Below are 15639 nucleotides of genomic sequence, written 5' to 3' on the forward strand. Positions count from 1 at the left end.
ATACATCCATTTTTGTGAATAAACATTCCTGGGAATTTCGCTGTACATCACAGCCTCTGACTGCACCCTACAACTTCAGAGCTTGTGCTTAGTTCTAGGAGTTGATATATGCAACTCAACTTTAATGAATGCATAATACATACAATCCAAAGAATAACTTTAATTGGTTGTGGAAGTTTTTGTTGACAGTACATGAGGGCAGAATGACAGCTGGAATACATTGATTTCTGGGAATGCATTAGTCTTGTAATCAAGGTGAGTAAGTAGGTGAAACTGATCCCAAATGTGATAAGAATTATTAGACCAGGTGAAGGAATTCAGAAGTAATAACAAAGTTAAATTTTACACCCACGGGATATTTGTGTGCTTCATGTGGTGCCAGTTGACCATGAGGGATATATTGAAAAGGATTTTGCAGTGCAAGCCACAGCTATGGAGATATGATGTCACCAGCTGGCACATAAGCATTCACTGGCAGAAGAGCTATTGAGTTGTTTAGAGATTTGTGCAATGTTTTTGTCTGTTTAAGGCCACAAAAATCTCTTAATGTTGTTTTTCTCTCAAACAAGTGCGGTGAGGGCATTTCGGTCACGTTCAATCTGCTGTTCAGAAGAGGACAGCATTTTAAAGTTGGTTTTTACTTGTCCTATGACAGGGCAACTCTACTATCAACCCACTAACTGTAAAAATAAAAGTATGAAATTTTGGGTGACTTTTCAAATGAGCTACTATATTTGTGAATCGTAAAAAGAACTTGGATTCATGTTGTTCACAAATTTTGCACAACACAGCCCACTTGACTCAACAGCGTACAGCTACATTCTTATGGAGGGAAACATCACTGGTAACTTGCACAAGTCAATGAGCTAAATTGCCATTTAATCTTCAGTTATGTACTTGCATTCTCTCATTAGGTACAGTGTGTGATAACATCTCTGAAAAGTTTTGACTTTTTTTAAAAAAGAAAATCAATAAAAAATAAAACACCGGTTCTTGTATGGTAGTAATGCCCCTGCCTCTGAGCTAGGTGGGTTGTGTTCCAGTTCCATCTGCTCCACAGTGTATAATATTTAAGTGCTGAAGGACTACAATGTAGGTGCTGAGACTGGTTTCCCCATCTGTGGGTATTATCCCATCAGATGAACTTGACCTCATTTCCCTGAAATTTGATAAATGGGAGAGGTGATCTCTTTTTAAAACCTAAAAAATTTTGAAAGGGTGGATGCAGAGGGATTTCCACTCTGCTGCTAAAGAGCATCTGGCCATCAAATGTAAGCCAATTCCAGGTTAGCGTCTGGGCTTTCATGCTTGCTCCTCTCAAATGAGTCTGTTCTGAATTAGTGGAAGATTTTGCATCTGTAATTCCCACCCACTCCCATTCATTTTGAACTTATCTATGTGCTATTTAAGGGGCCTTTTTTATTCTCATGTCTGTAGTCAGGGACTGGATGATGATGATGGGTTGACTATACAAAGATTGAAAAGCCAGTATTATTCTTCAAGCATCAAGGAGCAATGACATGGTCAACAGCCCAGAGCAAATCTTGATTTGAGTGGGACAACTGCCTTGAGGATAGTGGTAGCAGACAGCTGTAATTCGGAGACTTAACCCTGGGATGTAATTCCTATGCTATGACAGGAGAATTAGGACCTTTTCGCACACCAGATGGTGAGATTGTAGGCTGCACAGAGAGAGCAAGCATATGACCATAACACAACACACAGACATTTCAGGATAGGTTATGTGGGAGTTATGAATATGGGAAGAGAGTGTACTTCTGGCACTGTTGTTCCTAGGAAGTGCGAACAGCCACGTGGTTTAGTATGAATGATCTGTTTCTACACTGCACATAGAGGGTAACATTACAATAAAGGAAAACTTGCATTTGTATAGCAACTTCATGACCATCAGAAACATAGCCAATGGGATATTTTTTAAATGTAGTCATTGTTGTAATATGATTTATGATTTGGCTCCACTTTTGAATCCAATTTTCAATGGCTTTTCTGGTAACTTGTGACCTGGTCTACATTCAGAAAGTTTCCTCTACCTAAGGGTCATTCTAGTTGGATTCTGGTAACTTTCCACACTACCCACCGCTGGAATATTGGGAGCAGTTTTGGTCCCATTATCTCAGGAAATGTATACTGGCATTGCTGAGAAAGTTTACAAGGCTGATTGCTGTTTATGAGGAAAGGTTGAGTAGATTGAGTCTGTGCTCATTGGGAGTTTAGAAGTCTAAGAGGTGACCATTTTGAAACATACAGATTTCTTTGGGGACTTGACAGGATTGATGCGGAAATATCATTCCCCCTTGCGGCAGAGTCTAGGACTGGAGGACATGATCTCAGAATAAGGTGCCACACACTCAAGATAGCGATGAGGAATTTCTTCCCTCCAAAGGTGGTGAATCTGCGGAAGGTGGGTCACGAAGGATATTCAAGGCTGAGATGGACAAATCATCTGTCAGGCAATTGAGGGTTATGGGGAAAAAGCAGGAGAGTGATAATTGAGGATGATCAGATCAGCTATGATCACATTGAATGGTACAGCAGAACCGATATGCTGAGTGGCCCACCTCTCCTGTGTCTTATGACTCCACTATTCATTGTTACTGCTCTCTCCACAGGACCTCGCGCTGACTGACAATGTCAGCATTACATCATCACATACATTGCTATCAGATCACTCAACAGGAAATTTGTGCACAGCCAGTTCCCAGAGTGAGTACTGTGATAACCACCGGATGGGTTTTGGGGATGGACATTAATTGAGGATGATAACCGATGCCACTTCAAAATAATGCAATGGGATTTATTTATGCTGAGCTGATAAGACAGACGGCACCTCCATTTAAAAAAAAACAGCACTTCTGAGCTGCTGCACTGCACTGGAATATCAGTCTTGATTCTCGTGCTGAAATGTTGGTGTGAGGCTTAAAGCCAGCACCTGGACTCAGAAATAGGTGGGCAAGCCATTGAGCTACAGCAGTCTAGATTAGACTGGTGCTGGAAAAGCACAGCAGTTCAGGCAGCATCCGAGGAGCAGAAAAATCGACGTTTCGGGCAAAGCCCTTCATCAGGAATAAAGGCAGAGAGCCTGAAGGGTGGAGAGATAAGTGAGAGGAGGGTGGGGTTGGAGAGAAAGTAGCATAGAGTACAATAGGTGAGTGGGGGAGGGGATGAAGGTGATAGGTCGGGGGGGGAGGGTGGAGTGGATAGGTGGAAAAGAAGATAGGTAGGACAAGTCATGGAGACAGTGCTGAGCTGGAAGTTTGGAACTGGGGTGAGGTGGGGTAAGGCGAAGTGAGAAAACTGTTGAAGTCCACATTAGTGCCCTCTGGGTTGAAGTGTTCCGAGGCTGAAGATGAGGTGTACTTCCTCCAGGCGTCTGGTGGTGAGGGAGTGGCGGTGAAGGAGGCCCAGGACCTCCATGTCCTTGGCAGAGTGGGAGAGGGAGTTGAAATGTTGGGCCACGGGGCGGTGTGGTTGATTGGTGCGGGTGTCCCAGAGATGTTCCCTAAAGCGCTCTGCTAGGAGGCTACAGCAGGCAGTCACTCCTTCCCCCAATGATACGCTACAACAATGATTAATAATCCTCACTCTACAGTTTAAATTTTATAGAAAACTGGCAAAGGAGCTAATTCTAACATCCACACCCACATGCACGCATACATATATAAATTTGTCAGGTGAATTTGTACTTGTGGAATTACATTTTACTTTGCTCAAAACTGCATGAATCAATGTAAGATTCTGTAAATCTTTTTTAGATTAGAATCAGTCTGACCATTGTGGTCAGACAGCCTCACACAGGGAGCTAACACCTTCAATACCTTGTCTGAGCCGACATGACATTAATTGTTAAAATTCACTTGAGAATGTAACTTTAAAAAGGTTTTACAATTTACATATGAAAGAACTGAAATCAACATGCCCATTCTAAAAGATGAGAGACTTAACAAACAATCCAGGTCTTTTTCAATATATCATTACACTGTAAATTTTTGCTATAAATTCTGTCTTACAATCTTATTCTCCACAACCACCCAATGAAGGAGCAGCGCTCTGAAAGCTAGTGCTTCCAAATAAACCTGTTGGACTATAACCTGGTGTTGTGTGATTTTTTTTAACCTAATTCTAATCCTTCTGTTGTCTTTCTAAACTTTCTTTGCAAATTTGGGAAGCACCTTCAAACCTCAGAACATCTTTAGCACTGTTAAGAGCCATTTCCCTCACCTTTCATTTAACCAACCACAAGAAACTGAAATTAAACAATTTTTTTCACCTAGTTTTATTTAAAGATCTAGGACACTAATCGGCAAGTGCTTAAATCTGCTGGGATCCTTTGTACCCCAAATCTGTTCAAATCTCATATTGGATCTGTCTAAACCTGTCCAAATCTTTCACCCAAGCCCCCAAACTTTCACGACAAGACGATGTGATCTGCTTAGCTTTTCAGAAGCTGTTCGCAGGGGGGCATGGTGGCTCCGTGGTTAGCACTGCTGCCTCATGGGGCCAGGGACTCAGGGTTCAATTTCAGCCTCTGGCGTCTGTGTGGAGTTTGCACATTCTCCCCGTGTCTGTGTGGATTTCCTCCGGGTGTTCCGGTTTCCTATGGGCGGCATGGTGGCACAATGGGCGGCACGGTGGCACAACGGGCGGTTCAATTCCCGCCTCAGGCGACTGACTGTGTGGAGTTTGCACATTCTCCCCGTGTCTGGGTGGGTTTCCTCCGGGTGCTCCGGTTTCCCCCCACAGTCCAAAGCTGTGCAGATCAGGTGAATTGGCCATGCTCAATTGCCCGTAGTGTTAGGTAAGGGGTAAATGTAGGGGTTATGGGTGGGTTGCGCTTCGGCGGGGCGGTGTGGACTTGTTAGGCCGAAGGGCCTGTTTCCACACTGTAAGTAATCTAATCTAATCTAATCTAAACTCCCACAGTCCGAAAATGTGCAGGTTAGGTGAATTGTGGCCATGCTAAATTTCCCATAGTGTTCAGGGGTGTGTAGGTTAGGTGCATTAGTCGGGGTAAATGTAGAGTAATAGGTTAGGAAAATGGGTCTGGATGGATTACTCTTCGGAGGGTCGGTGTGGACCAATGGCCTGTTTCCACACTGTAGGGATTCTATGCTTCTATTCTATGAGTGGGCAACAAATGGTACACATTTTGGTAAAGTGCAAAGATTTCATTTATGACAATAAGCTCATGCATTTGGACATCATTCTCTTTCGCATCATGTACATTTACGAACAATCGATTAAGCAATAAACATCAATCTGTTATGAATTGGGGTAAACTCTCCTGCCATATTAAAACCAGCAACACAAAAAAGATTTATCCGTGCAATAATCTGTAAATATTCGAGTGGCCAGCAACTATTTAAAGTAAAAATTAACAAATTTATTTATTAAAGTGTAACAGAATAATTAATTATGTACAAGTCCTTACTCTAACCTATCTTTTACCTTCCTTTCTATAATACTAGCTGAAAATGTGTTGCTGGAAAAGCGCAGCAGGTCAGGTAGCATCCAAGGAACAGGAGAATTGACGTTTCGGGCATCATCCCTCTCCTGTTCCTTGGATGCTGCCTGACCTGCTGCGCTTTTCCAGCAACACATTTTCAGCTCTGATCTCCAGCATTTGCAATCCTGACTTTTTCCTTTCTATAATACTAGTCCAATAAAACCACCATTATGATTTACAAAACAGCAGATTTTGGTTCTTCTATTTGGATCTTCCTGTGTCATCTTTTCTTCTTCTTAGGGATTCTGCTTCACAGAATACTGATCAAAAAGGTACCTTTTAAGAGTGCTAATTTTTTCAGGCAGTCTTTTACCCGCTGGAGCTTGGCAGTTCTCCTCTCAACTGTGCGATTTTCCCAGGTCTTATACCCCCAAAGTATCGGCTTTTAAGATTGTCAATATACTAAATTCAAACCGGATTGGAGTTTGGTATTTTGGGGGGGTATAATTTAAACTGATTTACCGAATTTGAATTTGTTTTTGCCTCTAGGCAACGAACTAATTGAGTTGTTTGACCAAGTGTTATATTGTTACCTTACTGAGAACATTTGGTGCTGTGTTGGGTAGTTCTGCTGCTTTTAACTCTCTCAAAGTACACCCACACCTTCATAACAAATCCCTCTCCAGCACTGCCACTGAGATTTCACTCCACTACATTACACTGTATGTACCTGTTCCATTCATTTGTTCACCTTCATCAACAATATCAAGTGCAGGGCAGCAGTCATTACACTTTGGAAGTTTACCTTTGCCCGAAAAAGGCTTTGGAATGTCCGGAGGGATACTATATAAATGCAACTTCCTCCTTTTCCCATACTGTTACAGCCTATGAACTATTTGCAACGTGTCACTGCTATACATCAGCCCCAATCAATATTGCTTTGGAATTCCAAAAAAAACGGCAGAGATTGTGTCTCAGCTGAAAAACTGGAATAGGAATAATGGTGAAAACAGTGTTGAACATAAAATGTTGTTTGAATCTTGCAATGTTTTATGGTGAATGCATACAAATGTACAATGTCCTACGTGGTGCATGCAGAAGATTTGGTAGCTGTAGGTGGTGTTTATACAAGTCAAGACTCCATCATTATTCTGCAAAATCTGCCCATCCTTTGTGGCTACAATTTCTAGGGAGTGGTTAGTTTCTCCATTCGTAGTGCAACATGATATTAAGAAAGCTAAGAGCTGCCTGTTGAACACACCAGAGGATATCAATTTGCAGGCTGTACTGGGTTAACACATCTCCGCTGAGAAAGCAGGAGGGCCAGCAGAAGTTGGAGCTGAATTCCAGCCCCCCACCCCCCAACCTCGATTATGGGTTGGAAATGCACATTTTGTGCTCCTGGCCAATGTGCCAGTCTGCCAGCAGCTTCCTAACCCCTTGGCCAGTTTCCCTAGAGGTCAAAGTGGAAGGCTTACATGCCTGCAAGGTCAGAGGTCAGGAATATTCCAGATGATAGCAGCATCCTGCACATGGATTCAGGAAAGGGCTGCCTCCCCCCCCACCCCCCCGGTGTGTCCTCCCACCAACATGGAGGGCATTGGCATCTGGCAAGCTTTGGGGGCCACCGCTGCCTACTTTGGCCATAGCTTTGGCTGTGGGCTGCACAGTCCCATTCTGTAATGGTTGCCTGGCAACTGTGGCCATTCATTAATGAAAGTGTGTTAAAGGCTGCTGCAATGGCGCCATCTGGTGGAAGTGGCCTCGTGAACTTGCTCTCTCTCTCTTGCTCTCTCTCTCTCTTGCTCTCTGTCTCTCTCTTGCTCTCTCTCTCTCTTCCTCTCTCTCTCTCTCTCTTACTCTCTCCCCCTTTCTCTTTTTTCTCTCTTTCTCTCTCTCTTCTTCTTTCTCTCTCTTTTATCTCTCTCCATTTCTCTTTCTTTCTCTTCTCTCTTTTTCTCTCTCTCTCTTTCATTCTCTCCTGATGCTTTCTTTTTCTATTTCTCTTTCTCTCTCTCTCTCTCTCTTTCTCTCCTCTTTCTCTTTTTTTTCTCTCTCTCTTCTCTCTCGCTCTTTAATTCTATCTCACTCTTTCTTTCTCTCTGTCACTCTAATCATAGGCTACAGCTCTTTCGGTTCTGAGGGACTCCAGTAAGCCATCCAGCATGAGGCCACGTCTAAGTGAGAAATCCAGACATGACACAGACTCAGGCTCTCCATTTCACCCTGACCCAAGACCCTTGGTTTCTGCCTCTGTTCTCAGTCCTTTTGGCTAGACAGGCACAAAGTGGCCAGATTTTTTATTTCTGAGTTCTAGATAGTATTGTGAAGAACTTTTTCATGGGATCAAAGTATCACTGACACAGCCATCCTAAATGCCCTTGACAAGGTCGTGGTAAGGAGCTGCTACAAACACAATGTTGCTGGGAAGGGAGTCGTGTGAGTTGAATCGTGCTGTTGGCTGAGATTTTAGAGAAGATTTGTAGCTCAGGTTATGGGTCAGGTTGTTAGTTTGCTCGCTGAGCTGGTAGATTTGTTCTCAGACATTTTGTCACCATACTAAGTAACATCATCAGTGAGCCTCCAGTGAAGCGCTGGTGTTCTGTCCCGTTTGCTATTCACGAGTCTGTTTGTTGTGATGGGTCATATCATTTCCAGTTCTGTTTCTGAGAGGTTGGTAAATGAGGTCCAAATTGATATGTTTGTTAATGAAGTTCCAGTTTGAATGCCAGGCCTCTAGGAATTCTTGTGCACATCTTTGTTTAGCCTGTCCCAGGATGGATGTATTGTCCCAGTCAAACTGGTGTCCCTCTTCATCTGTGTGTAGTGGATACCAATGATAGTTGGTCATGTCCTTTGGAAGCTGGTTGGTGCTCCCGTATCCTGGTGGTTAATTTCCTGTCCATCTGTCCAATGTAATGCTTGTTGTAGTCCTTACAGGGTATTTTGTATATGACGTTCATTCTGATGGTTGTTGTTTCAGGGTCCTTTAAATTCATCAGGAGCTGTTTCAGTGTGGTGGTAGATTTGTAGGCCACCACGATGCCTAGGGGCCGGAGTAGTCTGGACGTCATCTCTGAGATTTCTTTGATGTACAGTAGGGTGACTGCGCTTATCGGGTACCTGTTGTTCCTGAATACCTTGTATGGATGTTTTTCCTCGGCTTCTCGTAGTTCCTGGGTACTGCAGTGTGTTGTGGCTCGTTTAAATAATGTCCTGTTGCAGCTCCGTTTGGGGGTGTTGGGATGATTGCTCCTGTAGTTGAGTATCTGGTCAGTGTGTGTGACTTTCCTGTAGACGCTGGTCTGTAGCTCTCCGTTGGCTTTGCGTTTCCCCCATGACGTTTAGGAAGGGGATTCGGTTGTTGGTCTCTTCCTCTTCGGTGAACTTTATACCAGTTAGGATGTAGTTTAATGTGTTTGTCGCTTTCTTCTAATTTGTTGTATTTCGTGATAATGAAGGTGTCATTCACCTCGCAGACCCAGAGCTTGGGCTGGATCGTGGGAGGGGCTGTTCGTTCTAACCTCTGCATCATTGTTTCTGTTAAAAGTCCTGATATTGGGGACCCCATAGGCATTCCATTGATTTGTTTGTAGATCTTGTCGTTGAAGGTGAAGTGGATTGTGAGGTACAGGTCTACTAGTTTGAGGATGCTGTCCTTGTTGATGGAGTTGGTGTTGTCAGGTGTTTGTGTCCTCGGTTTGTCTAGCAGTGAGGCCAGTGTTTCTTTGGCTAGGGTGATGTTTATTGATGTGAATAGGGCTGTCATGTCGAAGGAAACCATGATCTCATCACCCTCTACCTTGGTGTCTTTGATGATGTTCAGGAATTCCTGGGTGGAGTGGATGGAGGGATTGAGTCTTCTACTCGGTGTTTCAGTTTGTGTTGCAGTTCCTTCGCTAGTCTGTCTGTCGGTGTACCGGGATGTGAGACTATGGGTCTGAGGGGGGCCCCTGGTTTATGTACCTTTGGTAATCCGTGGAAACAGGGTGTGTTGAATCCTTCAGGTTTCATTCTTTGGAGGTCTGCCTTGTTAATTTCACCTGCCTTATGTAGTTCCCTCAGGGATGCAGTTTTCTCGCTGTGGACCCAAGATCATCACCACCTGTTGGTATAATTTGTAGATGCCGGTGTTGGACTGGGGTGTACAAAGTTAAAAATCACACAATACCAGGTCATAGTCCAACAGGTTTAATTGGAAGCACACTAGCTTTCGGAGGACAATCACCTGATGAAGGAGCGTCGCTCTGAAAGCTAGTGCTTCCAATTAAACCTGTTGGACGATAACCTGGTGTTGTGTGATTTTTAACCTTGTCCACCTGTTGGTAGTTATTGGTAATTGTGAGTAGTGTGTTTGCGTTTTCAATGTATTGTGTCAGGATGACTGTCATGTGCCCTTTGTCTGCCGGTAGGATTATGATATTTCTGTCTTTACTGAGTCCTTCTAGAGCTTTCCAGTGCGTTGAGGGTGTCCCCTTCTTTCTTTCTGCTTAGTGTTGGTGCTACTGTCTGTCTGATGACCTGCTAAAATTCTTCCATAAGTCCGTTGTCTTTCAGGGTGGATTCCAGGGCTGCTAGGATGTCCTTTTAATCTGTGTCCCTGTGGTTGAAGTTCATCCCAACTACTAGGACAGCTTTATCTGTGTGTGTGAGTGAGTGGTCAGTCTGACAGGTTCTTTATCCAAGTCTCTCAATTGTCCATGTCATTGCTATGTGTGAGCTTGGGCAGTTTTTCTTGTAAGGTTCGTCTTTTCTCTCTTTTGATCTGCTGTTGTTTAGCGTTGATGGCTCTTTCAAGTGTACGATTCCATTCGTGGTCAGTCGCATTAACGTACAGAGTTTTTTGGCGCGAAATGTCTCCTTCGTATTTCTGGAGTCAGATGGAGGCATCGTTTATCATTTCTCGCAGTATTCTGTGGCTGTTCTGTTCTGCTGTTGGCTTCAAATCATTGGTCACGAATTTCTGTCAGTCGTACCAATTAATAAAGACACAGTGCTGCATTAAAGACATTAAAACGGTTGTGGTTCTGTTCGCCGAGCGGGAAATTTGTGTTGCAGACGTTTTGTCCCCTGTCTAGGTGACATCCTCAGTGCTTGGGAGCCTCCTGTGAAGCACTTCTGTGATGTTTTCTCCGGCATTTGTAGTGGTTTGTCTCTGCCGCTTCCGGTTGTCAGTTCCAGCTGTCCGCTGCAGTGGCCGGTATATTGGGTCCAGGTCGATGTGTTTATTGATTGAATCTGTGGATGAGTGCCATGCCTCTAGGAATTCCCTGGCTGTTCTCTGTTTGGCTTGTCCTATAATAGTAGTGTTGTCCCAGTCAAACTCATGTTGCTTGTTATCAGAGTGTGTGGCTACTAAGGATAGCTGGTCGTGTCGTTTCGTGGCTAGTTGGTGTTCATGGATGCGGATCGTTAACTGTCTTCCTGTTTGTCCTATGTAGTGTTTTGTGCAGTCCTTGCATGGGATTTTGTACACTACATTGGTTTTGCTCATGCTGGGTATCGGGTCCTTTTTCCTGGTGAGTTGTTGTCTGAGAGAGGCTGTTGGTTTGTGTGCTGTTATGAGTCCTAATGGTTGTAGTAGTCTGGCTGTCCATTCAGAAATGTTCTTGATGCATGGTAACATGGCTAGTCCTTTGGGTTGTGGTGTGTCCTCGTTCCGTTGTCTTTCCCTAATGCATCTGTTGATGAAATTGTGGGGGTATCCGTTTCTGGCGAATACGTTGTAGAGGTGTTCTTCTTCCTCTTTTTGCAGTTCTGGTGTGCTGCAGTGTGTTGTGGCCCTTTTGAACAGTGTCTTGATGCAACTTCTTTTGTGTGTGTTGGGGTGGTTGCTTTCATAGTTTAGGACTTGGTCTGTGTGTGTGGCTTTCCTGTAAACCTTTGTGGTGAATTCTCCGTTCGGTGTTCTCTGTACCATCACGTCTAGGAATGGGAGTTGGTTGTCCTTTTCTTCCTCTCCAATGAATCGGATTCCTGTGAGTGTGGTGTTGATGATCCGGTGTGTGTTCTCTATTTCTGTGTTTTTAATGATTTTAATGAAGGAGGGTTGTAGTGAAGGAGGTTGGAAGGAGGGTTGTAGTGAAGGAGGTTGGAAGGAGGGTTGTAGTGAAGGAGGTTGGAAGGAGGGTTGCACTGAAGGTAGATTTTAGTGAAGGAAGTTGGATGGAGGATTGTAGTGAAGGAGGTTGGAAGGTGGGTTCCAGTGAAGGTGGTTGGAAGGAGGGTTGTAGTGAAGGAGATTGGAAGGAGGGTTGTAGTGACAGAGAGTCGTAGTAAAGTTGGTTGGAAGGAGGGTTGTAGTGAAGGAGGGTTGGAAGGAGGGTTGTAGTGAAGGAGGGTTGTAGTGAAGGTGGTTGGAAGGAGGGTTGTAGTGAGAGAGGGTTGTAGTGAAGGTGGTTGGAAGGAGGGTTGTACTGAAGGAGGGTTGTAGTGAAGGTGGTTGGAAGGCGGGTTGTACTGAAGGAGGGTTGGAGTGAAGGAAGTTGGAAGGAGGGTTGTAGTGAAGGAGGGTTGGAAGGAGGGTTGTAGTGAGAGAGGGTTGTAGTGAAGGTGGTTGGAAGGAGGGTTGTAGTGAGAGAGGGTTGGAAGGAGGGTTGTAGTGAAGGAGGGTTGTAGTGAAGGTGGTTGGAAGGAGGGTTGTAGTGAAGGCAGTTGGAAGGAGGGTTGTAGTGACGGAGGTTGGAAGGAGGGTGGTAGTGAAGGAGGTTGGAAGGAGGGTGGTAGTGATGGAGGGTTGTAGTGAAGGAGAGTTTGGGTGATGGTGGTTGGAAGGAGGGTTGTAGTGATGGAGGGTTGTAGTGATGGAGGGTTGTAGTGAAGGTGAGTTGGGGTGATGGTGAGTTGGGGTGATGGTGGTTGGAAGGAGAGTTGTAGTGAAGGAGGGTTGTACTGAAGGAGGATGGAAGGAGGATTGTAGTGAAGGAGGGTTGTAGTGAAGGTGGTTGAAAGTAGGATTGAAGTGGAGGAGGGTTGTACTGAAGGAGGGTGAAAGGAGGATTGTAGTGAAGGAGGATTGTAATGAAGGAGGTTGGAAGGAAGGTTGTAGTGAAGGAGAGTTGGGGTGATGGTGGTTGGAAGGAGGGTTGTAGTGAAAATGGTTGAAAGGAGGCTTGTAGTGGAGGAGGCTTGTAGTGGAGGAGGGTTGTAGTGGAGGAGTGTTGTAGTAAAGGGAGTTGGAAGGAGGGTTGTAGTGAGGAAGGGTTGTAGTGAAGGTGGTTGCAAGGACGATTGTAGTGAAGGTGATTGGAAGGAGGGTTGTATTGAAGGAGGTTGGAAGGATGGTTGTAGTGATGGAGGGTTGTAGTGAAGGAGAGTTGGGGTGATGGTGGTTGGAAGGAGGGTTGTAGTGATGGAGGGTTGGAGTGAAGGTGGTTGGAAGGAGGGTTGAAGTGAAGGCGGTTGGAAGGAGGGTTGAAGTGAAGGAGGTTGGAAGGAGGGTTGTTGTGAAGGACGTTGGAAGGAGGGTTGTAGTGAAAAAGGATGGAAGCAGGGTTGTAGAGACAAAGGGTTGCAGCGAAGGTGGGTTTTAGTGAAGGAGGGTTGTCATGAAGGAGGTGGGAAGGACGGTTGTAGTGAAGGAAAGTGGTAGTGAAGAGGGTTTGAAAGAAGGTTGTACTGAAGGTGGTTGGAAGGATGGTTGTAGTGAAGGAGGGTTGTAGTGATGGAGGATTATAGTGAAGGTGTTGGAAGGAGGGTAGCAGTGAAGGAGGGTTGTAGTGAAGGAGGTTGGAAGGAGGATTGTAGTGATGGAGGTTGGAAGGAGGGTTGTAACGAAGGAGGTTGGAAGGAGGGTTGTAATGAAGGTAGTTGGAAGGAGGTTGGAAGGTGAGTTCTTGTGATGGAGTTTGGAAGGAGGGTTGTAGTGAAGGAGGGTTGTAGTGAAGGAGGTTGGAAGGAGGGTTGTAGTGAACGAGAGTGTAGTGACGTTGTTTGGAAGTAGGGTTGTAATGAAGGAGATTGGAAGGAGGGTTGTAGTGGAGGAGGGTTGTACTGAAGGAGGTTGGAAGGAGGGATGTAGTGAAGGAGAGTTGGGGTGATGGTGGTTGGAAGGAGGATTGTTGTGAAGGAGTTTGGAAAGAGGGTTGTCGTGAACGACGTTGGAAGGAGGGTTGTAGTGAAGAAGGATTGTAGTGAAGGACATTGGAAGGAGGGTTGTAGTGGAGGAGGGTTGTAGTGAAGGAGGGTTGGATTGAAGGTGGTTGGAAGGATGGTTGTAGTGAAGGAGGGTTGTAATGAAGGAGGGTGGAAGGTGGGTTGTAGTGACGGAGGGTTGTAGTGAAGGAGAGTTGTAGTGAAGGAAAGTTGTAGTGATGAGTTTCGAAGGAGGGTTGTAGTGAAGGAGGTTGGAAAGAGGATTGTAGTGAAGGAGGGTTGAAGTCAATGTGGTTGGAAGGAGGTGGGCTGCAGTGAAGGACGTTGGAAGGTGGGTTGTAGTGAAGGCAGTTGGAAGGAGGGTTGTAGTGATGGAGGGTTGGAGTGAGGTGTTTGGAAGGAGGGTTGTAGTGAAGGAGGTTAGAAGGAGGGCTGTAGTGAACGAGAGTTGTAGTGAAGGAGGGTTGTAGTGAAGGAGGTTGGAAGGAGGGTAATAGTGAAGGAGGTTGGAAGGAGGGTTGTAGTGAAGGTGTTTGGAAGGAGTGTTGCAGTGAAGGTGGTTGGAAGGTGGGTTATAGTGATGAAGGTTGGAAGGGGGATTGTAGTGACAGAGGATTGTATAGAAGGAGGTTGGAAGGAGGGTTGTAGTGTAGAAGGTTAGAAAGAGGGTTGTAGTGAAGGAGGGTTGAAGAGAATGTGGTTGGATGGAGGGCTGTAGTAATGGAGAGTTGGGGTGATGGTGGTTGGAAGGAGGATTGTAGTGAAGATGGTTGAAAGGAGGGTTGTAGTGGAGGAGGGTTGTAGTGGAGGAGGGTTGTAATGAAGGAGGGTTGTAGTGAAGGTGGTTTGAAGGAGGGTTGTAGTGGAGGAGGGTTGTAGTGAAGGAGTTTGGAAGGAAGGTTGTAGTGAAGGAGGTTGGAAGTAGGGTTGTAGTGATGGAGGGTTTTAGTGAAGGTGGTTGGAAGGAGGATAGTAGTGAAGGAGGGTTGTAGTGAAGGAGGTTGGAAGGAGGGTTGTAGTGAAGGAGGTTGGAAGGTGGATTGTAGTGATGGAGGTTGGAAGGAGGGTTGTAACGAAGGAGGTTGGAAGGAGGGTTGTAGTGAAGGTGGTTGGAAGGAGGCTTATAGTGAAGGAGGTTGGAAGGTGGGTTCTTGTGATGGAGTTTGGAAGGACGGTTGTAGTGAAGGAGGGTTGTAGTGAAGGAGGTTGAAAGGAGGGTTGTAGTGAGGGAGTGTTGTAGTGAAGGAGTGTTGTGAAGGTGGTTGCAAGGACGGTTGTAGTGAAGGTGATTGGAAGGAGGGTTGTAGTGAAGGAGGATTGTAATGAAGGAGGTTGGAAGGAGGGTTGTATTGAAGGAGGTTGGAAGGACGGTTGTAGTGTTTGAGAGTTGAAGTGGAGGAGAGTTGGGGTGATGGTGGTTGGAAGGAGGGTTGTAGTGATGTAGGGTTGTAGTGAAGGCGGTTGGAAGGAGGGTTGTAGTGAAGGCGGTTGGAAGGAGGGTTGTAGTGAAAAAGGTTGGAAGGAGGGTTGTAGAGACAAAGGGTTGCAGTGAAGGTGGGTTTTAGTGAAGGAGGGTTGTCATGAAGGAAGTGGGAAGGACGGTTGTAGTGAAGGAGAGTGGTAGTGAAGAGGGTTTGAAAGAAGGTTGTAGTGAAGGTGGTTGGAAGGATGGTTGTAGTGATGGATGTTGGAAGGAGGGTTGTAACGAAGGAGGTTGGAAGGAGGGTTGTAACGAAGGAGGTTGGAAGGAGGGTTGTAGTGAAGGTGGTTGGAAGGAGGCTTATAGTGAAGGAGGTTGGAAGGTGGGTTCTTGTGATGGAGTTTGGAAGGAGAGTTGTAGTGAAGGAGGGTTGTAGTGAAGGAGGTTGGAAGGAGGGTTGTAGTGAACAAGAGTGTAGTGAAGTTGTTTGGAAGTAGGGTTGTAATGAAGGAGATTGAAAGTAGGGTTGCAGTGAACGAGGGTTGTACTGAAGGAGGTTGGAAGGAGGGTTGCAGTGAACGAGGATTGTAATAAAGGAGGTTGGAAGGAGGGTTGTAGTGAAGGAGGATTGTAATGAAGGAGGTTGGAAGGAGGGTTGTAG

Source organism: Chiloscyllium punctatum, chromosome 41 (assembly GCF_047496795.1).
Source record: "Chiloscyllium punctatum isolate Juve2018m chromosome 41, sChiPun1.3, whole genome shotgun sequence".
Lineage (NCBI taxonomy): Eukaryota > Metazoa > Chordata > Chondrichthyes > Orectolobiformes > Hemiscylliidae > Chiloscyllium > Chiloscyllium punctatum.